Source organism: Myxocyprinus asiaticus, chromosome 35 (genome assembly GCF_019703515.2).
Source record: "Myxocyprinus asiaticus isolate MX2 ecotype Aquarium Trade chromosome 35, UBuf_Myxa_2, whole genome shotgun sequence".
NCBI classification, from domain to species: Eukaryota; Metazoa; Chordata; class Actinopteri; order Cypriniformes; family Catostomidae; genus Myxocyprinus; species Myxocyprinus asiaticus.
In genome coordinates this window covers 31151370-31175921 of record NC_059378.1, presented here as the reverse complement: position 1 = coordinate 31175921, position 24552 = coordinate 31151370, and the positions used below count along the sequence as shown (strand labels likewise).

The following is a 24552-nucleotide window of genomic DNA, read 5'->3' as shown; positions in this document are numbered from 1 at the left end:
GAAATAAAAAAGTATATTTCTCTAAAAGAGCGGCATACACGGAACGTCTTTTTAAAGATGCCTTTTGTGTGTTATTCCTGGTTGTGCTCGTTATCTCTCGCCCTCTGATGGCCACGATCACTGTCTTTCATGTCTGGGCGCTGCTCACATGGAGACAGCGTACGTGGATGGGTCATGTACTCATTGTGAGAACATGTCATAATTAATAATAATTATAATAATTTTTTTAATAATAATTTTATTTATTTATCACACATTATACATTTGCACATATACAGTGAAATTCTTTTTTTTCCACATATCCCAGCTAGGCTGGGGTCAGAGTGCAGGGTCAGCCATGATACAGCACCCCTGGAGCAGATAGGGTCAAGGGCCTTGCTCAAGGGCCCAACAGTGGCATCTTGGTGGTGCTGGGGCTTGAACCCCTGACCTTCTGATCAGTAACCCAGAGCCTTAACCGCTGAGCCACCACTGCCCCTTTTTTGCATATCCCAGCCATGATACGGCACCCCTGGAGCAGATGGGGTCAAGGGCCTTGCTCAAGGGCCCAACGGTGGCATCGTGGCGGTGTTGGGGCTTGAACCCCTGACCATCTAGTCAGTAACCCAGAGCCTTAACCACCAAGCCACCACTGCCCCTAGATCCATGGCAACGATGCCTTCATAAGAAAGCAAGCCACCCCAGAGGCTCCCCACCTCGGTCCTTCTACCCACGGGTATGAGGACAGCGCGGCTAGCACTGGGGGCGATTTGGGGACCCCAATGGTACCACCTCTGCCGGGTATCCCCCCACAGACCTCCCATTCCCCAGCACGCTCGTCTGCCCCGATGCTTCCGGATGTTTCCGCCGGCTCATCTTATGGTGAGTTTGACCTCTTATTCGGAGCCCGCGAAGGTGATGAGCTCTCGAGCGCAGCATCGGAGAGCGGGCTCGTCCAGTCGGACGTGGAAGCCTCAGCTGGGCTCCTCCCTTCGGGTGCGGTCACCCAGTCACAGGCTGATGCGGAGAAGACGACATGCTTTCCCGGGCAGCCGCGAGCATCAGGCTAGAGTGGAACCCTCCGCTCTCCCCTGAACCCTCGCGGCTCAATGATTGGTTCCTGGGCTCGCAGCGCCGCTCACAGCCACGCCCCGCCCCCGTTCCCTTCTTCCTGGAAGTCCATCAAGAGCTGACAAGGTCGTGGGAGGCACCTTTTACTGCCCAGTTCCGATCTATCAGCTTACCCGCCCTCACTAACCTTGATGGTGGGGCAGCCAAGGGCCATTCGGTAATCCCCCGGTGGATAAGGTGCTCGCGGTGCACCTATGCCCGCAGAGCGCCGCCACCTGGCGCGGGCACCCAAAGCTCCCATCCAAGGCCTGTAGGTTTATGTCGTCCCTGACGGCCAAAGCCTATGGTGCCGCTGGACAAGCCGCTCCGCCATGCACACCATGGCTCTCCTGCAAGTCCACCAAGCTCGGCAACCGACCTCGCTCTCCAGGCAACGAAGGCCACAGTGCGGTCTCTTGGGCAGGCGATGTCCACCTTGGTGGTCCAGGAGCGCCACCTTTGGCTCAACCTGGCCGAGATGGGAGAGGCCGACAAGGCACGGTTCCTTGCTGCCCCCATTTCCCAGGTTGGCCAGTGCGAGCGCCTTATCCACCGGGGGGATTGCCGAATAGCCCTTGGCCACCCCACCATTAAGGACACCGTCAAGGACTTTGCCCAGCAGTTCTCAGTGGTGAAGCAGCAGACGGAGGTTATTCAGCACATCCTGCCCCGGCGCGGCTCAAGACCCCATCAGCTCGTCGCCAAGAGCGTCCCCCTGCGGTGACTGCACCGGCTCCGCCGCAGCCCGCCCCTGCGGCCTGGCCCCAGCATGGAGACCACCACAGGAAGCAGACGCCACCCCAAGAACCCGCGAAAGGCTTCGAAGCGCCCCTGAGACGGGTGACTCAGGGACTACGAAACCCGCTGAGCTGGAGCTGGTAAGCAGACCACTCCATCCCCCGGTGGAGGGTCGGGAAGAGAATCTTTTGTTACCTTTGCATTTAATTGCACTGCATACCTAAGTGGTTGTGGTACCCAAGAGTTCAGCAAGAGCGGTTTCCCAGTTCCCTGGGTCACATACCCGGTGTGCACGGCCGTCATCACGACCACTGTCCACCACTCCATTTTGGCAGGTTTGGCACTCCAGCGGTGGTCTCCCCGCCCCTGAGTGCCCAGCTGTGGCACAAATCCGCCCCCGATGTGACAGTCTCCATGGGTCAGGAGGACAGGCCTGTTCCTCCCATGTCCCAGGCTGTTTCAGGGGTGGTCACAAGGAGCCAAGTAAGTACTTCGATGTCCCTGAACTCAGCACGGCCATGACACGGTGTGGTACCTCAGGCTCCGCCCCGCCACAAGGCACCACCCGCCGGTACGTCCAACGACATTGTCCCTCCGGCCGAGATGAAGAAGAGGTTTTACAGCCCCTACTTCATTGTACCGAAAAAAGGCGGTGGGTTGCGGCAAATCTTGGACCTGCGAGTACTGAACCGGGCTTTACACAGACTCCCGTTCAAGATGATGACGCAAAGGCGCACTCTAGCAAGCGTCCGTCATCAAGATTGGTTCGCGGTTGTAGACCTGAAGGACACGTACTTCCACGTCTCTATTCTACCTCGACACAGACCCTTCCTGAGGTTTGCATTCGAGGGTCGGGCGTATCAGTACAAGGTCCTCCCTTTCGGTCTGTCCTTGTCCCCTTGCGTCTTCACGAAGGTCACAGAGGCAGCCCTTGACCCGGTAAGGGAAGTGGGCATTCGTATCCTCAACTATCTCAATGATTGGCTAATCCAAGCTCACTCTCAGGATGTGTTGTGTGCATGCAGGGACCTGGTGCTCTCGCACCTCAGCCGACTAGGGCTTCGGGTCAACTGGGAAAAGAGCAAGCTCCTCCCAGTTCAGAGCATCTCTTTTCTCGGTTTGGAGTTAGACTCAGTCTCGTTGATGGTGCGCCTCACGAACGAGCGCGCACAGTTGGTGCTGACCTGTTTGAAGGCGTTCAGACAGAAAACAGCGGTTCCACTGAAACTCTTTCAGAGACTCCTGGGGCATAGGGCATCCTCAGCGGTGGCCACTCCACTCGGGTTGATGCATATGAGACTGCTTCAGCACTGGCTTCAGACTCGAGTCCCGAGATGGGTATGGCGCCACGGGACACATCGCGTGCCCATCACGCCGATCTGTCACCACCTCTTCAGCCCTTGGTCGGACCTCACGTTTCTACGGGCAGGCGTTCCCCTAGAGCAGGTCTCCAGGCACGTCGTGGTTATGATAGACACCTCCAATATGGGCTGGGGCGCTGTATGCAATGGGCACGCAGCCGACAGCTTATGGACGGGCCCGCGGCTGCGTTGGCTCATCAACTGCCTCGAGTTGCTGGCAATTCTCCTCGCCCTGCGGAGGTTCCGGCTATTGATCCAGGGCAAGCACGTGTTAGTTCGGACAGACAACACGGCAACGGTAGCATATGTCAACTGTCAAGGCGGTCTTTGCTCCCATTGTATGTCACAACTCGCCCGCCGTCTCCTCCTCTGGAGTCAGCAGCACCTCAAGTCGTTGCGAGCCACTCATGTCCCGGGCGACCTCAACACTGCAGCGGGCGTGCTGTCACGGCAGGTTACCCTCAGGGGAGAGTGGAGACTCCACCCTCAGGTGGTCCAGCTGATCTGGAGTTGATTCGGGCAGGCACAGGTAGACCTGTTCACCTCCCAAGAATCCTCCCACTGCCCACTCTGGTACGCCCTGACCGAAGCACCTCTTGGTATAGACGTGCTGGCACACAGCTGGCCCCCTGGACTTCGCAAATATGCGTTTCCCCCAGTGAGCCTACTTGCACAGACCCTGTGCAAGGTCAGGGAGGACAAGAAGCAGGTCATCCTGGTGGCAGCCTAATGGCAGATGTGGTTCTCGGACCTCAAGCTCCTCGTGATAGCCCCCCCCCCAGCAAATTCCCCTGCGGAAGGATCTTCTTTCTCAGGGACGGGGCACCATCTAGCACCCGCGACCAGACCTCTGAAATCTCCATGTCTGGCCCCTGGATGGGACACGGAAGACTTGAGTGGTCTCAAGCACAGCATGCAGTGGTAGACACGATCACTCAGGCTAGGGCCCCCTCTACGAGGTGCCTGTATGCCTTTAAGTGGCATCTGTTCACTAAGTGGTGTTCTTCCCGACGCGAAGACCCCCAGAGATGTGCAGTCAGATCGGTGCTTTCCTTCCTGCAGGAGAGGTTGGAAGGGCAGCTGTCCCCCTCCACCTTGAAGGTGTATGTAGCCACTATAGCGGCACACCACAATTCGGGTCAACTGGGAAAAGAGCAAGCTCCTCCCGGTTCAGAGCATCTCTTTTCTCGGTTTGGAGTTAGACTCAGTCTCATTGACGGTGTACCTCACAAACGAGCGTGCACAGTCGGTGCTGACCTGTTTGAAGGCGTTCAGACAGAAAACAGCGGTTCCACTGAAACTCTTTCAGAGACTCCTGGGGCATATGGCATCCTCAGCCCACTGGCTCATTGACGCCATAACAATGCCATATCACGCCCAGGATGTGCCGCCCCTGGTAGGGCTATGGGCCCATTCTACCAGGGGTGTAGCGGCCTCATGAGCCTTGACCAGTGGTGCCTCTCTAACAGACATTTGCAGAGCAGCTGGCTGGGCAACACCCAACACGTTTGTGAGGTTCTACAATCTCCGGGTGGAACCAGTTTCATCCCATGTAGTTGCACGCCCAAGCAGGTAAGTCCGGGACAGCCAGCCGGGTGTATCACTAACGCATAGCACCTTTCACCTCCCCTGAGCTGAAGACGTGCACCGTTGACTCCCATTAGTGTTCACAAACTGTGTTCCCTGGTTGATTTCCTCAGAGCCCTGTGGCAGACGAGTTCACGGAGAAACTCGCTCAGTACACATGCTAACTAAGTCCTGTACTGGAGTAGGTGCTCCGCATGTGGTGGTTCCCCGTAGGTAACCCCATGCGACGTATATCTTCCGCTAATTCGTTTCCCTGTTGGTAAACTGCATCTTCCTTGGGAAGAGGCCCCTCTGCCCCAGTCACCATGCTTGTAGTAACTCCTCCCCTGTAGGGTAGGACCTACTATGGGACTTCTTCACATGGCATATTTCTGACAAAGCTCGGCAAGACCATGTGATGTATTTCCACTTAAATACCCCCCCCCCCCTCTGGGCGGGGTGTGGTCTCCGTCTAGACCTTGTGGCCTCAGTTAATCCCCTTTTTTTGGGGGAGAGGGAAAAAAAGGGGATGAGAGGCCACGACTGGGCTAGCCTGTCTCTATCTTTTGGGTAGTCGACTTGTCCCCAAATGGCCGTTCGACACTCATAACAGTAATAATCTCATAACATAATCTCGCCTCCTCCTTCCCGGGTTTCGGCACCAGTGTAAAGGGGTTTAGAGGAAAGGAGGAGGCGAGAACCGGCTTGACAACTTAAATAATAATTTATTAACCAAAAACACACACACAACCAAAAACACAGCACAGCTGCCTGCAATTCTCTCTCCCTCGAACTGTCGTCCCCGGCCGCCTTTATCCCTCGCGCGCCCCATCAGGCTGATTGGGGACCGGGTGTGTCTCACTCCAGCCCGGCCCCGCCCTCCTCGGCTCTACACGGCGTTTTGTATAGGGACCCATAATGTCACTACATCGACACAACGTCGAGTGAGTGACAGATAGGGAATGTCCTGGTTACTTGCGTAACCTCCGTTCCCTGATGGAGGGAACGAGACGTTGTGTCCCTCCTGCCACAACGCAGAACTACCTGCTGAAATGCCCGGGACCTTGTCTCGGCTCCTCAGCACAAAACCTGAATGAGTGGTTGCATACCAGCTCCTTTCATACCCATATGTCCGGGGAAGTGGTATGCAAATACCACTCGCCAATTTTCATTTGCCTTTTATCAAAGACCAGAGGTGTCTCGGGCTCCCAAGAGTGACCCCTAGTGTCACTACATCGACACAACGTCAGAGAATGGAGGTTACGAAAGTAACCAGGACGTTTTATAATGAAATAAATTAACATTCAAACATTTAAGCATACGCCTTCAGATCAAAATATTTTTAAGATCATGAGAAACATTTCAGTCGTGTTTCAAAACTTTTGACCAGTAGTGTATATATATATATATATATATATATATATATATATATATATATATATATATATATATATATATAGTGCTCATGGAAAAGATGTGTTTTTAGCTGTTTTTTAAAGACAAAGTCTGCTTCACGGATGGAGTTGGGAAGGTCATTCCACCAACAAGGTACAGTGAAACTGAAAGTCTGGGAAAGTGTTTTGGTGCCTCTTTGTGTTGGTACAACAAGGCGCCACTCATTAGCCAACTGCAGGCTTCTGGTGGGAACATAGCTCTGTATAAATTATTTTAGGTATGCTGGAGCAGACCCAGTAACTGTTCCGTATGCCAGCATCAAAGGCTTGAATTTGTGCACCAACTGGCAGCCAGTGAAGAGAGATAAAGAGTGGTTTAACATGTGCTCTCTTTGGTTCGTTAAAGACCAGACGTGCTGCTGCATTCAGGATTATTTGCAGGGGCCTAATTGCACATGCAGGGAAGCCTGCAATGAGAGTGTTACAGTAATCTGGTCTAGTTATGACAAGTGACTGAACAAGAAGTTGTGTGGCATGTTCAGCACGTGCTGGATTTGCTTAAAAATATAGTGCATAATTTTTGCATCCCACTTTTTAAGCAAATTCCACTAGGAATTTTAAGCAACGTTACCTAAAAAAAAACGTAGCTGGCTATGGCCAAATTAATGAGCTTCCATTCAAAAATGTTTACTTAAAATACTGTGCATTGCCAGCTATTACATTTAAGGTTTTTTTAACCCTAAGAGTCTCTGTTTACCCAACTATGCATTTTAAGCTCATTTAGCTCAATTGTAAGTGATATTAGCAGCTTTAAATTCTAGGTTCTGTTCATTTACTTTCAATTACCTTTAAAATAAAATGACCTGAATAAATAACAGACAACTGGTGAATGTCAAAGGTTTTTATTGTTGGTTACAAATTTACAATCTAACATAGATATTCATGCTCTCCAAGAACCAAAATACATTCTCAAATACAAAAAATAGTAACAAAATCATGATGATAAACTAAAAACATAAAAACAAGTGGGCTATGCAATGACTTAAAGAATTTCAGTAAATCTAAACAGATTGCACACTGCAGAAATATATGCAGGTAGGAGAAAACTCTCTGAACTAATACTGTAACAAAAACACCATAAACATTTTGTATTTATAAATTAAACTATTCATTCAAAAAGATCTTTTCAACTTGGCCAGACATTGCCATCATCAAGATGCAACACCATTTACTGTATGACCTCAAAAAATTAAGAAAAAGTGTCAGCTTCTTTGGGTAGCTGATGTGAAGGGCATAAAGTAGCCCAAAAAGTCAGTGCACTGACCTAAGTTTTGACAAATGCCCCCAGCTATTTTCTAGGACAATCAATACATCCAGGGGGTTGAAAGGCAACTTTCGCTCTTCCTGCTCCAAAGCATTGATGGCATCTGCTCCTTTCTGTGCTTGGTCAAGCTCCTCTTCCTAAATGCAAAGAAATAATCTTTTGAATTGTATTTATTTGCACAATTAAATATCCTCAAAATCAATAATTACAGAGTAAAAAGAAAGGTGATGCTTAAAGGGATATTTCACCCAAAAATAAAAATTATCTAATTTACTCACCACCATGCCATCCCAGATGTGTAGGACTTTCTTCTGTTGAACACAAACAAAGATTTTTAGAAGAATATCTCAGCTCTGTTGGTATATTCAATGCAAGTGAATGGTGGTCAAAAAGCACATTTAGGTGGCAAAAAGTAATCCATAAGACTCCAGTGGTTGAATCCATGTCTTCAGAAGTGACATGATAAGTGTGAGTGAGAAACAGATCAATATTTAAGTACTTTTTTTACTATCAATCTCCACTTTGACTTTCATATTTGTCTTCTCTTGTCTGGGGATTCACATTCTTTGTGCATTTCACCACCTACTGGGCAGGGAGGAAAATTCATATTAAAAATTACTTTTGATCTGTTTCTCACCCACACCTATAATTTTGCTTCTGAAGACATGGATTAAACCACTGGAGTCATATTCATACCTTTAATGCTACCTTTATGTGCTTTTTGTACTTTCAAAGTTCTGATCACCATTCACTTGCATTGTGAGGACCTACAGAGCTGAAATATTCTTCTAAAAATCTTTGTTTGTGTTCTGCAGAAGAAAGAAAGTCCAACACATCTGGGATGGCATGTAGGTGAGTAAATGATGAGAATTTTCATTTGAAGCACACAGCTGTTCAACCACTGTACCAAATGCATACATTTATATGAATGTCAGTGGATATGTAAAAATGGTGCTATATAAATATGAATAATTTAATCAAAATGTGTTTCCTACCTTTTTTTTTTTCTTGAAAACCTCTGATGACTCTTCTTTCAGTTATACAGTGGTGTGAAAAAGTGTTTGCCCCCTTCCTGATTTCTTATTTTTTTGCATGTTTGTCACACTTAAATGTTTCAGATCATCAAACAAGTTTAAATATTAGTCAGAGATAACACAAGTAAACACAAAATGCAGTTTTTAAATGAAGGTTGTTATTATTAAGGGAAAACAAAATCCAAACCTACATGGCCCTGTGTCTTATTTTGATGAGCAATATTTTACTGAAGCAAGGAATCATTTTACGTACTTATTTTTCTGATATAGTAGTGTAAATATACATGATCGTGCTGTCTATGAGATGCAGTCTGTGAAATTTAGTTGGTTATCGATGGTTACCACTAGATTTCTGACCGTTTTGGAAGGCGTTATTGTAGTTGAACCCAGCTGAACGGTGATGTTGTGTTCAACAGCAGCGTTGGCTGGAAAGACGAGGAACTCAGTCTTCACTGGGTTAAGCTGCAGGTAGTGTTCCTTCATCCAGAACGAGATGTCTGCCAAACAGGCCGAGATTTGAGCAGTCAAAATCGTGTCATTGGGCTGAAAAGACAAGTAGAGCTGTGCGTCATTGGTGTAGCAGTGGTAAGAGAACCTATGTGCTTGAATGATGGGTCCCAGTGATGTTGTGTATATAGAGAAGAGAAGTGGCCCAATCACTGAGCCCTGAGGTACCCCAGTAAGTAGCTGATGTGACTTGGACACCTCACCTCTCTAGGCTACCTTGAATGACTACCTGAGAGATAGGACTTAAACCAGCCAAGCACAGTTCCACTTTTTCACAGTGCCACTTTTACTACTGTCACATGTGTAACAGAAAGATGTCATGTCCACAACGCCGCTTTTAAAATATATTTTAGAATATAAATTAAATATTACATGATCTAAGGAGTGCCAACCCTTCTACATTAAGTGGCTGTTCTTGTTTCTAGATTGTGCATTTAAATTCAGAGAGGTTTTACAGAGTATGTTGTCTGTAACAAACTCATGTCCATTTTTCCAATTATTTCAGCATTGGTGCAGCAGATTTTTGCACCAAGAGCTATGGGTTACAGTTCGTATAACCGTAGGGAAGTTTTACATTATTCAACTCATAGAACACATGAACACAGTACCTAACAGTACGTGTTGTGTCCTTGCATAATTCCGCTACATGGTGGCTCTCGAAAATGTATTGGGATATTCTTTAGAATGCTTTAATTTTCAAAGTTCTTTGATTATTTATACAATACTGCCAACATATCAATACACTACAAGAACACAGTGACAAGAAAATAACAATAACAATAATGAATATAGCTGCAAGCAGCAATTATGACGCAAAGCACACCAATGTAACAATGCCAATAATATTTGATTGTCTAAAATGATCACCAGAGATGAATAATCAAGACTTGAAGAATAAGAAAAAACTGAAATAAAACTGCTTATGAATTTTAAACAATAGTTGGTGCTGTAAATTGGAATATTGGGTACCATTTAACTCTGAATGACAAAAGGAATCATTATTTTAGGCCAAACTATTCAGAAGTTTTAAGCAAAAATATATTTTTTTCTTATTTCTTGACCAGCAGCTGGCACTGTCACCAAAATACTCATGAACCCTTAAGGTATGATGGTTATGATATATACCAAGTTTAATTTCATTACGGCAAAGCATTGACAAGATATAGCTTCACGACCTCTTTGGGGTGCTAACCATCAAATTTGTTGATGCATTATATGAGAAGGTCTGAAGATGATCTGACCAAAGTTTGGGAAAGATCCAATGAACGTTGTAGGAGAAGTAGGAAAAAGTAGGTTTTCAATAAAATTCAAATTGGTGGTAGAAATATGGGCAACCAAGAGAAATAGCATTTCTTGGTAACACTGTACTCGCCATGACCCAAGAAATGTAAAGAGATCAGCATTGTGACAATAGGCCAAATTAATCAAAAGTTATAAACATGTTTAAACATTTTGTTGCATTTTTTTACCACTAGGTAGTAGGAATGTGCCCAAAGCCGAATATCTTATTCAGAAAGGCATGAATAATGACTTCTATGGAATAATAGAAAAAAAAAAAAAATATGTAAGACTGATTATCCAACAAACACAATGATAGAGTGATATTTTAAATAACCATATCTAAAATTACAACGCAATGATGAGTCTGTGAAGCCAGTATGACTAAAGTGCAAACTTTATGAATAGAAATGTGCATGGTGTGATTTCACGTTCAACTCATTTATTGTGCATGACTCAGAAATCTAAGCTTGTCAAGAGTAAAATTAACGAAGATATTATATCATATACATTTTCCAGTTTTTGAATTGCCCATGTTAATGTTTAAAACCTTCTGAATGAGAAATATGAAAACATGCTTCTGTATCTCACTCTCTCTGTATGCCCCAAGGAATCTAAAGAGACCAGTCTCATCATTTTAGGCCAAACTATTAAACACTTATCAGCAAAAATAGCCATTTTTCATGTTTCTTGACCACTAGGTTGCACTGTGCTGAAACTGCTCAGGTAACTACAGGGTATGATGATTCATATGAGAATGGTTTGGTCTTTCAAAACTTTTTAATCTTAAGTGTCCATAGATAATATATGCACATTTTGTGTGAATCAGACATATGGCCTAGGAATTCAAAAAAGTAATTTAAAAGAAAGAGAGAGAGAAATCTAGTCTGGTGGAAATTGTAACAATTTGTGACCATGACAGAACAATTCTTGACACGTAAGTGGCACTGTCACCAAATTTGGCATGTACCCTCAAATCATGATCCTAATGAAGCATAGCAAGTTTCATTTCGATAGACCAAATCATTGCTGAGATACAGCATAACTTCCTGTTTTATGTTGACATCGTTAACTTTTCAACAATTGCTAAAATCAAAATGGTGCAATGTCACGTATGTGCGTTGTAGGCTAAAGATCATCTGAGAAGTTGTTCTGTGTGAATTGGACGAAGTTCATAAGAGGAGCAGTGAAAAAACTATAAACATTACAATCCAAGATGTTGGCCACTGTAATGGGTGGAGTTAATGTTCCATTTGAATCATCAGGAGAAGAGTAACCAGACAAAAAGTTTTTTTTTTTTGTTATTAGGACAAACGGTTCAAAAGATACACACAACAGAAAAGTACATTTTTTAACTGCTGTTGGTGCTATAGAGTTTTTATAGTGACCCCAAATTTTGTCTGGGGGCTATGCAAACCCACCCCTGTTAGTGTGCCAAATTTCAGCATTTTCCTATGAACGGTTCATAGACTCCCATTGGGGAGGAAGAGGAATAATAATAATAATGGATAAAATAGGTGCCATTGCAACTTTGATCCATGGCCCCTACATATAGCTGTAAGCAGCAATTATGGGGCCAAGCCCCTAAATGGCATACAGAACCCATATGATGGCTATGATGTATATTACAAATGCGAACTAGTTCATGAGTCACCCCGAGCAGGGTTTGAACCTGTACCTTTCCGTTTCTGTCTCTGGGCACAATTCACTGAACCATGCTGTCACATGGATGACAGCTACAAAGGGACATACCAAGCTGACAGTAAGCACAGCACTTAACATGATAACATATTGATTAAACTTTTCAACAAAGATGAAAATCTAATTTCAAAAAGCCAGGTAACCATTCAATAAGCACAATACAAGGGGCTTCAACACAACAGTAATCAATCCAGATGACTTGCCTAGGTGGGATTGAATCCATGACCTTCAGAAATAAAGACCAGAATTTAACACAACGTGCCACTCAGCTAACATAGCAAGAGATATGCCACGGTTAGAGTCAGCACACAGAACAATTGGGTATCTTTTGAAATATAGGTGCCGCTGTCTCCAAACTGCTCAGGCATCCTCAGGACCTGATGTCGATGATGCATACCAATTTTTTTATAAATATGACAATGCATTCAAAAGATATATATATATATATACAGGTGCATCTCAATAAATTAGAATGTCGTGGAAAAGTTCATTTATTTCAGTAATTCAACTCAAATTGTGAAACTCGTGTATTAAATAAATTCAATGCACACAGACTGAAGTAGTTTAAGTCTTTGGTTCTTTTAATTGTGATGATTTTGGCTCACATTTAACAAAAACCCACCAATTCACTATCTCAAAAAATTAGAATATGGTGACATGCCATTCAGCTAATCAACTCAAAACACCTGCAAAGGTTTCCTGAGCCTTCAAAATGGTCTCTCAGTTTGGTTCACTAGGCTACACAATCATGGGGAAGACTGCTGATCTGACAGTTGTCCAGAAGACAATCATTGACACCCTTCACAAGGAGGGTAAGCCACAAACATTCATTGCCAAAGAAGCTGGCTGTTCACAGAGTGCTGTACCCAAGCATGTTAACAGAAAGTTGAGTGGAAGGAAAAAGTGTGGAAGAAAAAGATGCACAACCAACCGAGAGAACCGCAGCCTTATGATTGTCAAGCAAAATCGATTCAAGAATTTGGGTGAACTTCACAAGGAATGGACTGGGGCTGGGGTCAAGGCATCAAGAGCCACCACACACAGACATGTCAAGGAATTTGGCTACAGTTGTCATATTCCTCTTGTTAAGCCACTCCTGAACCACAGACAACATCAGAGGCATCTTACCTGGGCTAAGGAGAAGAAGAACTGGACTGTTGCCCAGTGTTCCAAAGTCCTCTTTTCAGATGAGAGCAAGTTTTGTATTTCATTTGGAAACCAAGGTCCTAGAGTCTGGAGGAAGGGTGGAGAAGCTCATAGCCCAAGTTGCTTGAAGTCCAGTGTTAAGTTTCCACAGTCTGTGATGATTTGGGGTGCAATGTCATCTGCTGGTGTTGGTCCATTGTGTTTTTTGAAAACCAAAGTCACTGCACCCGTTTACCAATAAATTTTGGAGCACTTCATGCTTCCTTCTGCTGACCAGCTTTTTAAAGATGCTGATTTCATTTTCCAGCAAGATTTGGCACCTGCCCACACTGCCAAAAGCACCAAAAGTTGGTTAAATGACCATGGTGTTGGTGTGCTTGACCGGCCAGCAAACTCACCAGACATGAACCCCATAGAGAATCTATGAGGTATTGTCAAGAGGAAAATGAGAAACAAGAGACCAAAAAAATGCAGATGAGCTGAAGGCCACTGTCAAAGAAACCTGGGCTTCCATACCACCTCAGCAGTGCCACAAACTGATCACCTCCATGCCACGCCGAATTGAGGCAGTAATTAAAGCAAAAGGAGCCCCTACCAAGTATTGAGTACATATACAGTAAATGAACATACTTTCCAGAAGGCCAACAATTCACTAAAAATGTTTTTTTTATTGGTCTTATGATGTATTCTAATTTTTTGAGATAGTGAATTGGTGGGTTTTTGTTAAATGTGAGCCAAAATCATCACAATTAAAAGAACCAAAGACTTAAACTACTTCAGTCTGTGTGCACTGAATATATTTAATACACGAGTTTCACAATTTGAGTTGAATTACTGAAATAAATGAACTTTTCCACGACATTCTAATTTATTGAGATGCACCTGTATATATTTTTCATTAATTAACATATTTACCATTAATACAACATAAACACATGTTGGGAAGGGTGGAAACTTTGTAATGTTTCAGTGTGTCCGCCCGGACTCATTACACTGTTGCACAAATCACAACACACCAGAGCCCTTCTATCCAGTTGAGCTTACAAGCTTAGCTTAAGATAGCAAAACGCGGCGGTCCCACAGACATTCTATGGGCGGTACTGTCACGCTACTTGACTGTTACGCTCTCTGCTATGATAGAGCCACAGAGGTTGTATCTTGATAAATAAAAGAATCTCTGCACACACAGCACTTCCATGATAAAATGATGGAGAAAGGACCTCTTAATGCTATTTGATGTACAAAACAAGCCCACCTGGGACTCGAGATAGAAATCAAGTATTTTAATTACCACAGAAGCACGTCAAGTATTAACTATCAGCAAAACGCAGAATGAGACGTTTTTGTTTGCAAGCGCTCTTCATGTGAGGTTCAAAGTGGCGCTGGCATTGATTCCCTGACATGAATCATGCGGCTTCAAGATTGCTGTAGGAAAATGAATAGCCACAGTCTACCGGCAGATTAATATTGTAGAAGATGAGAGTTTAAGAGATTTAATGCCCATTGCAATGACTATGCAACCTATGTGGGGACTAGTTCTTTCAATTAGTCAAACTCCCACTTAGAAATTGAGAAACTTTTAATGTTACTTGAATTGATGCTATTTTAGAGCATTGTCTCTATATTGTGGAAGGCTTTGTTTGGAAAATGTTAATAAAGCATTATATTGTTACATTTTGTTTTGTTTTCTTTCATAAGATGGAAATAAATGCATTTTGACAGGAAAATAAATATATAGTGTCAAATTTCAGCACTTTTAAAATTGGCGATTTATCATGATTAACTACAGAAACATATGCGATTAGTCGTGATTAAAAATGTAATCGACTGACAGCACTAATATATATATATATATATATATATATATATATATATATATATATATATATATATATATATATATATACACACACACACAACAGTTAATTCTGGTCCTCAAATCTGATTGGACGAGAGACATTCCATGGGTACTAATGGTCTCACACTATCAGTACTTGGACGCTTCACTGTGTGTATCACTCCGCTTGAGTTCATGCCATTCTAAACTAAGCAGTGCAGATGTGTTAAGAGCCATCTGTCTCTTTACATTTAATTTTGTGACATTACATATTTGAGCCAGCAGGTGGAGGCAAAAGACCATTTTTGTGGTTGGTGACGTGAAGTGAGTCAGCGTTACCCAGTGTTTATATTCAACAGCACTTCCGTGATCGCTCGTATTACTACTACACTACCAAAGCTAGGAAATAGCTTTAAACGGTTATAAACTAACAACTTCAGCATTCAAGCTCATCCCAGCTGAGAGACACAACAGACTGATTAATTACTCTTACTGGAGTTTCTACATTGGAGAGGATGTACTGTTCAAAATGGCAGAGGACATTGCGGTTTCTATAGTGAATGACTCTTGCGCACCAGCTACCGTGAAATAAAGAGGAATACCCCTGCTTGAACGGCTATTTTTCCACTGAGAAAATAGGATGCATTTCATCAAAATGACATTATCATCAGAAAGCTGACTAACAGACTACAGCATCATCAACATGTGATCGCACACGCTCCATCTCTCTCTCTCTCTCTCTCGCTCACACACACACACACACACATCCTTGTTTCTCCAATAACTTGCTAGAAACAGCCCAAGCTGTGATTTTAGTTCTAAAGTGAAAGTTTTGAATTACTAATGAAGGCCTGGACACATCATTTGGTTTGAACCAGCAACGGCAGATTCTGATCCGTCGCGTAAGAAAGCAGTTCCATGCACAAATGCGTTTTTTGTGACTGTACTCAGTTTTTCCAATTTTTTTTACATTTACTTGTTCATTGAACAGTTGTATATAAGCAATATCACACTCACAATCATGCTGTATGGCCCTAAATCAGCACTACTGTGATTACCTACTGCACGAGGCCGCTGCAGCCTAATCACAGCAGTGCTGATACTCTTGCTCGTGTGATATTGCTTAATATATATATATATATATATATATATATATATATATATATATATATATATATATATATATATATACACACATTATGTCTCTGTGTGTTAGCACCAGGTATCATCACTAATTATTAATCATCACTCAGAGAGTGTACCTACTTTATTTGAATTATCTGTTTGGCCAATTCTGTGTATAATTTCTGTGTAAGAAATTTCTCTCTGCCATTTTCAGAAGACTTAGAATAAGGAAGACATTTTTTACCACTATGTGGCTCTGTCTCCAAACTTCTCATAATTTTAGGACAAACGGTTCAAATGTTACAGGCAAAAAGAGGCAATTTTAACATTTCTTGACCCATAGGTGGCGCTGTCACCAAACTTTGAATATTACCTTGGATCATGGTGCTGATGAAGCATATCAAATTTTATTTCGATAGGACAAAGCATTACCAAGATACAGCCTCAAACCCATTTTCACGTTGACCTAGTTAAATTCACGATACAAAAGCACAATACAAAAATCTCCAAAACTACACACATTTCTAATGCATGACTTTCTGAGTTGGGGATCAAATCAGGAACCTTCTGTTTGATATTTTATGGCACTAACCACTGATCCACACAGCCACTAGGCTAACAGCTACCAAGAGGACTATTCTGTGCTAAGAATATTTTTACAGCCAAGTGCAACAGTCAGTACGATCAACTTTGTATTACTGTAACTTTTCATAAGAGATCAAATTCAGAATTTTATTGTGGAACAGCCCAGCAACCATTCATTGATCAGAATTTCAAATCCATGATTTCAAAAGATATCACTCCCATATACACCAATCAGCCACAACATTAAAACCACCTGCCTAATATTGTGTATGTCCCCCTCGTGCCACCAAAACAGCGCCAACCCGCATCTCAGAATAAGATATTGAGATTCTATTCTTCTCACCACAATTGTACAGAGCGGTAATCTGAGTTACCGTAGACTTTAGTGTTGGGTTTGACTTCATCAAGTCCTAAGTCTTTAAACAATCAAGTCCAAGTCGAGTCCGAGTCCAAAAGGGGCGAAGTCGGACTCAAGACCGAGTCCATAACAGGCAGAGTCCGAGTTGAGTCCGAATGAATTTGTTCATGAATCTGAATTAAAATTGTAAATGTAAACTCAACATCAATATTTTAAGCTTACTTTAACCTTCACAACTAAGAACAATTATTTTTCAGTATAAATGCAACAAAAACACCTCTGTTGCATTTCATATTCACATTTTATGATTAGTATCCTGCTGAACAAACTTGGTTTCAGAATGAAAGCATATGCTTTAGGTATATGAAGACAAAACTGTCCTTCAACACACTTCTCATTGTGTTCTGTTGACTTTTTCAATTATTTGTTGATTTTTCCCCTCCACTCAAACATAGACTAAAGAAAGCGAAAGCTGCATTAGTCATTACAACCAGAATTATTATAATTTCACATTTTAATTTAGGTTTTTTTTTCTACTTCATATTCAATTTTTCCATTCAATTTAGTTTAGTTTTATATAATTATGGGTGAAATACATGTAATGTAATGTAATTAAATACATTTAATGTGTTTAATACATTTAATAAATGGTAATATTAAAACATTTAATAATGCCCATGAAATTAAACAGAAAATAAAAACAGAAAAGGTCAGACACCATTAGAAATTTATTTTTATTCTACTACACTTCACACTTTTCAGTCCTCCTGCTGTGTCCAGGGGTAGCCTACTTCCCTAAAGTTAAGATAAAATTTTTTATGATAAACTCTCCTTGAGCTGACATGTTGTTCTTTTCACATTATTGTGAAAATCGCTGCTGCTCTCAGCCAGAATAATCACACATGAAAACTGATGTGCAGTAGCAAACACACAGAATGTATGATAGTACTAACTGTAGACAGCACATCCTTATGAAGATAAAGCCAAATCCTGGACATTTAGAGGCAATTCTGAAATCCTGGCCAGACATTTTTGAGAAAAAGAGGATGTATGGTCACCCTATGTTACGTTTACTTGTTTGTTTGTCATTGCATCACAAATGCCATGGACTCGGCTGGACTCGTAAAAAAATCCCGAGTCCTAAAGGCTCGAGTCCGAGTCATGTCCGAGTAAAAATGCATCCGAGTCTGTGACAAGTCCAAGTCCATTAAAATTGGACTCGTGACTCAGACCCAAGTCCGAGTCCAAACTTGAGTACCCCAACTCTAGCAAACTTTGTCAGTTCAAACCAGTCTGGCCATTCTCTGTTGACCTCTTTCATCAACAAGCTGTTTCTGTCCACAGAACTGTCCCTCACTGGATATTTTTTGTTTTTGGCACCATTCGGAGTAAATTCTAGAGACTGTTGTGCGTGAAAATCCCAGGAGATCAGCAGTTACAGAAATACTCAAACTAGTCCATCTGGCACCAACAGTCATCCATGCGATTATCTAATCAGTCAATCGTGTGGCAGCAGTGCAGTGCATAAAATCACACAGATACGGGTCAGGAGCTTCAGTTAATGTTTACATCAACCATCAGAATGGGGAAAAATGTGATCTCAGTGATTTGGACTGTGGCATGATTGTTGGTGCCAGATGGGCTGGTTTGAGTATTTCTGTAAATTGAGTGGCAAAGAGACTTCCTGAGGTTAGAGTCAGCACACAAGTGTGGGTTATCTTTTGAACTATAGGTGGTGCTGACTCCAAACTGCTCAAGTATCATCAGGATACCAATTATGCATACCAATTTTCTTTGAAATCCGACAATGTATTTAATTTTTTTTTTTTTTTTTTTTAAATAAATTTCAATATGGTGATGAGGCAGTATGGCCGATATGGGAAAAACTGGTGTAGTTGAAATCTGCATGACCCAAGGAATCCACAGACACCAACCCCATGATTAGGACATACGGTTCAAAAGTTATGGGCAAAACAAATATTGCTATTGCTAATAATGCATGGCGCTGTCATGAAACTCTGCATGTGCCCTCAGACCATGGTCCTCATGATGCATACCACATTTCTTTTCGATAGGACACAGCATTGCCAAGATAGAGCCTCAAATCTATTTTCACATCGACCTTGTTAATTATGCAATGCCATAACTTTTAAACAAAGGCAAATATCAAATTCTGTATTATTCATTCTGTGCGGCTCAGTGTGGAGATTATTTTGAGCCATTTTGTGTGCAAATCAGGCAAAGTTTGAAGGAGCAGAAGGGAAAAAACTATGAATAACATAATCCAAGATGGCAGCCACTGTAATTGGTGGAGTTTTAATGTAAGGGGTCAAATGGAATCATCAGGTGGAGAGTAATCACAGCTGTGTACCAATATCACAGCTGTGTACATCCCCCCACAAGCCGACACAGACTCAAGGACTCAAGGAACTGTACGGGATTATAAGCAAGCAGAAAACCGTGCACCCTGAGGCCACGTTCATTGTGACCGGGTACTTTAACAAAGCCAATTTTAAATCAATTGCACCAAAATACCACAAACACATCAGTTTTAACACACAAGGGGACCAGGTTTTGGACCCTTATGGGATGGCTACAAATCCCTCCCCCACCCACCATTTGGCAAATTGGACCACTCTTCCATTCTGCTTCTGCCCGCTTACAGGCAGAAACTGAAACAGGAAACACCCACCCTCAGAATGATCCAGTGTTGGTTGGACCAATCAGACTCTGTGCTACAAGACTGTTTTGATCACGCAGACTGGGAGATGTTCCGGTCCGCCTCTGATGACGATATCGAGGTTTACGCTGACAGCGTAACGTGTTACATCAGAAAGTGCGTAGAGGATGTTGTTCCATCCAAAACAAAGTTTTGTTCCGAACCAGAAACCTTGGATTAATAGCGATGTTCGCATGGCACTTAATGTGCGGACCTCCGCTTTTAATTCTGGGAACGCGGAGGAGCATAAACAAGCCAGAGCAGCAAAACGCCAGTACAGGAACAAGATTGAAGGACAGTTTAACACCATCAACTCCAGAAGCATGTGGCAGGGAATTAATATCATCACGGACTTTAAAGGGAATAAAAACTCCGTCGGATGAGCTAAATAGTTTTTATGCACAGTTCGAGGGAAATAACATGGCCCTCGCAGAGAGAGCTCTCGCGGCCGAACCTACAGAGGTTAGTTCATTTTCCATCTCTGTAACAGATGTAACCCGATCCTTCCGACGGGTGAATATCCGTAAAGCCGCGGGTACAGACGAAATTCCAGGCCGCGTCATCAGAGCGTGCGCGAACCAACTGGCTGGTGTTTTTACTGACATTTTCAACCTTTCCCTCTCTTTGTCTGTAGTCCCCACATGCTTTAAACGTCCACCATTGTGCCTGTACCAAAGCAATCCAAATTCACTTGCTTAAATGAGTGGCGTCCTATTGCTCTGACCCCCATCATCAGCAAATGCTTTGAGAGACTAATCAGAGATTACATCTGCTCTGTGCTGCCTCCATCACTGGACCCATTGCAGTTTGCTTACCGCAACAGCCGCTCCACTGATGATGCCATTGCATCTACAATACACACTGCTCTCTCCCACCTGGAAAAAAGGAACACTTATGTGAGAATGCTGTTTGTAGACTACAGCTCAGCAATCAACACCATAGTGCCCTCCAAGCTTTATGAGAAACTCCGGGCTCTGGGCTTAAACAGCTCGCTGTGCAACTGGATCCTGGACTTTCTGTCAAGCAGACGCCAGGTGGTTAGAATGGGCAGTAACATCTCCTCATCACTGATCCTCAACACTGGAGCCCCGCAGGGCTGTGTTCTTAGCCCACTCCTGTATTCCCTGTACACACACAACTGTGTGGCAACACATAGCTCCAATGCCATCATTAAGTTTGCTGATGATACGACGGTGGTAGGTCTGATCACTGACAATGATGAAACAGCCTACAGAGAGGAGGTGCACACTCTGACACACTGGTGTCAGGAGCACAACCTCTCCCTCAATGTCAGTAAGACAAAGGAGCTTGTGGTGGACTTCAGGAGAAAAGACAGAGAACACAGCCCCAACACCATCAATGGAGCACCAGTGGAGAGAGTAAGCAGCTTCAAGTTCCTGGGTGTCCACATCACTGAGGAACTCACATGGTCCGTCCACACTGAGGCCGTTGTGAAGAAGGCTCATCAGTGCCTCTTCTTCCTGAGACGGTTGAGGAAGTTTGGAATGAACCGCCACATCCTCACACAGTTCTACACCAGCACTGTAGAGAGCATCCTGACTGGCTGCATCTCTGCCTGGTACGGCAATAGCACCGCCCACAACTGCAAAGCCCTGCAAAGGGTGGTGCGAACTGCCAGACACATCATCGGAGGTGAGCTTCCCTCCCTCCAGGACATATACACCAGGCGGTGTGTGAAAAAAGCTTGGAGGATCATCAGAGACTCCAGCCACCCGAGCCATGGGCTGCTCTCACTGCTACCATCAGGCAGACAGTATCGCAGCATCAGGACCTGCACCAGCCGACTTCATGACAGCTTCTTCCCCCAAGCAATCAGACTTTTGAACTCTTGATCTCTCACGATCAATATACATCAGCACTGCACTTTATTAATGTTATATCTCACACTGGACTGTCATAAATTATATTCTCTTAACAACACACTGGCAACTGTCTATCAAATGACAGCCTGAAGGTCAATACAGTACAATACAACTTACTGTACATTTTATATATACTATATATACTATTTTTTATTGTATAATGTGTATTCTATATTGTGTGTATTGCATAATGTACATTGTATGTTATTATTTGTATATTGTGTTGTGTGTAATTATGTGTATATTAGATTTTAAATTATGTTGTGTAAATTTGATGTTTATTGTAGATTGGTATATGTCTCATTACTGTCACGACTGCTATGTTGCTCGGAACTGCACCCAAGAATTTCACACACTATTGCACTTGTGTATATGGTTGTGTGACAATAAAAGTGATTTGATTTGATTTGACAATCAGATGCAAAAATTATTTTGTATCTAGACCAAACGGTTCAAAAGATATGCTAAAAAAAGTTAATTTTTGACATGTTGGTGGTGCTATAGAGTATGTCCTGGAGACCTCAAATTTGGTACAGGGGCTATTGATGGCCGCCCTATCAGTGTGCTAAATTTTATCATTTTCCTATGAAGTGTTCATAGGGCTGCCATAGACTCCCATTGGGTAATAATAATAATAAGAAGAAAACTAATGGATATAATAGGGGCTTCATGCCTTCGGTGCTTGGCCCCTAATAATAATAATAATACTAACGAAAACAATAGGTGCCACAGCACAAAAATATGGCAACCACTGCACAACCCAAAGAACACATATGGCACACACACCACCTTGCATCTTGCTTCATAACAGCATTGAACTGGGATCTTCCCATTTGACATTTAATGGCTCTAACCACTGCTCTAACAACCACCAAATGGAACATCTTAAGCTAAGAGGTTTTTTTTACAGACAAACACAGCAGTCACCATTATAAATGTCATGTTCATGTGACTTTTCACCAAAGATCAAAATGAAAATTTGATTGGCGAAAAACCCAGCAACAGTTCAGTAAGCACAATACAAAGACCTCCAGCACAATATAACATCAACTCTAACTCTGTTCCACAAGGGAACTGAACCCAGAACTCTTGAAACTATAAATCAGGGCTTTAATACACTGAGCCACTCAGTTGACAAAACTATTGAGTGGCAAAGAGACCTCCTGAGGTTAGAGTCAGCACACAAGTGTAGGTTATCTTTGAAACTATAGGTGGCACTGTCTCCTAACTGCTTAGGTAGCATCAGGACATGATGTTGATCAGGCATATCAATTTTCTTTGAAATCCAACAATGTATTAAAACATATCATTTTTATGGCAGATCTGGGAACAATTGATGTTGTTGAAATCTGCATGACCTAAGGAATCCACAGACAACAACCCCATGATTTTTGGACATACGGTTCAAAAGTCACAGGCAAAAAGAGCCATTTATAATATTTCTTGACCCATAGGTGGTGCTGCAACCAAACTTTGCATGTACCCTAAGATGATTGTTCTCATGAAGCGTACCAAGTTTCGTTTCTATACAACACACCATTGCCGAGATATAGCCTCATATCCAGTTTTACAGCAACCTCATTAATTTTGAAATGCCATAACTTTTAAACAAAGGCAAAAATTTTAATTCTTATTTTTTCAATTTGTGTGGCTCAATATGGAGATTATTTTGATACCTTGCTTGGCAGAATTGAGTAATGTTTGAAGGAATAGTATTGAAAAAATGGTAAACATCATAATACAAGATGGTGGCTACTGTAATGGGTGAAGTCCTAATGTATAGGGTTCTGTTTGAATCATCAGGAGGAGAGTAATCATATGCAAAAATAAGTTTGTTTCTAGACCAAACGGTTCAAAAGATATGCACAAATGAAAAGTGAATTTTTGACATTGTGGTGGTGCTATAGAGTATGTCCTAGAGACCCCAAATTTGGTAAGGGCGCTATTTATGCCCACCCCATCAGTGTGCCAAATTGTATCGTTTTCCTATATACAGTTCATTGGGCTGCCATAGACACCCAGCCAGAATAATAGTAAGTATAGCTGCCATTAGCAATTACAGGCCAAGCACAAACATGGCAGCCACTTCATAACCCAAAGATCTCACAGAGCTGGCACAGATTACATTGCCCCAGAACGGATTTGAACCTACAACTTCTCACTCCACAGTTCAGTGTGCTATCCAAGCACAGCTGTAACCATGATCAATTTATATTCATGTAACTTTTCAACAAAGATGCAAATCAGCATTTGATTGGGGAAAAGTCCAGCCTCCATTCAGTAAGCACAGTACAAACATTTCCAGAAATACACTGCTGAGGTATGGAAAGAGACATGCCAATTTTAGAGTCAGCACACAAATGTGGGTTATTTTTTTAACAATAGGTGGTCTCCAAACATTTAAGGTATTCTCAGGATATACTGTTGAAGATGCATAACAATTTTCTTTTACATTCAACAATGCATTCAAAAGATATATATATAAGTTTTAAACAAAACATATAAATCAGAAGAACAACAAAAATAATAAGAAAAATAAAAAGAATACCTGCAAGCAGTAATGATCAGGGACATGCTCTGAAACCATTCAGTAAGCAAAATACAAAAAGCTCCAGTACAACATAAATCTATCCAAATGACTTGCTTAGGTGGGGATTTCAACCCAGGAAATGTTTAACTACAGTCTAATGTATTAACAAACTGAGCCACTCAGCTGACATTCTCAATGAGTGGCAAAGAGACATCACAAGGTTAGAGTCAGGACACAAGTGTGGATTATCTTTTGAACTATACTGTCTCAAAACTGCTCAGGTATCCTCAGGACATGATGTAGATGATGCATTTTAGATTGCATTGATTAGATTGATCCAATTTTCTTTTAAATCTGGCAATGCTTTTAAAAGATAT

General features: G+C 42.7%; 1 protein-coding gene across 2 annotated transcripts in view; it reads right to left on the bottom strand.

Annotated features, from left to right (window-relative positions):
- Window positions 1–24221, bottom strand: part of npffl (neuropeptide FF-amide peptide precursor like) — a 66895-nt gene extending 42674 nt beyond the window's left edge. The window contains exon 1 of one of the 2 annotated variants that reach the window (XM_051672404.1): window positions 24194–24221. The gene's annotated coding sequence lies outside the window, so the exon portion shown is untranslated. Of the gene's footprint in view, window positions 1–8863; window positions 8906–24193 lie in introns of those variants that run through there. The other variant, XM_051672405.1, reaches the window with a different exon arrangement.
- Window positions 24222–24552: the final 331 nt, after the last annotated feature.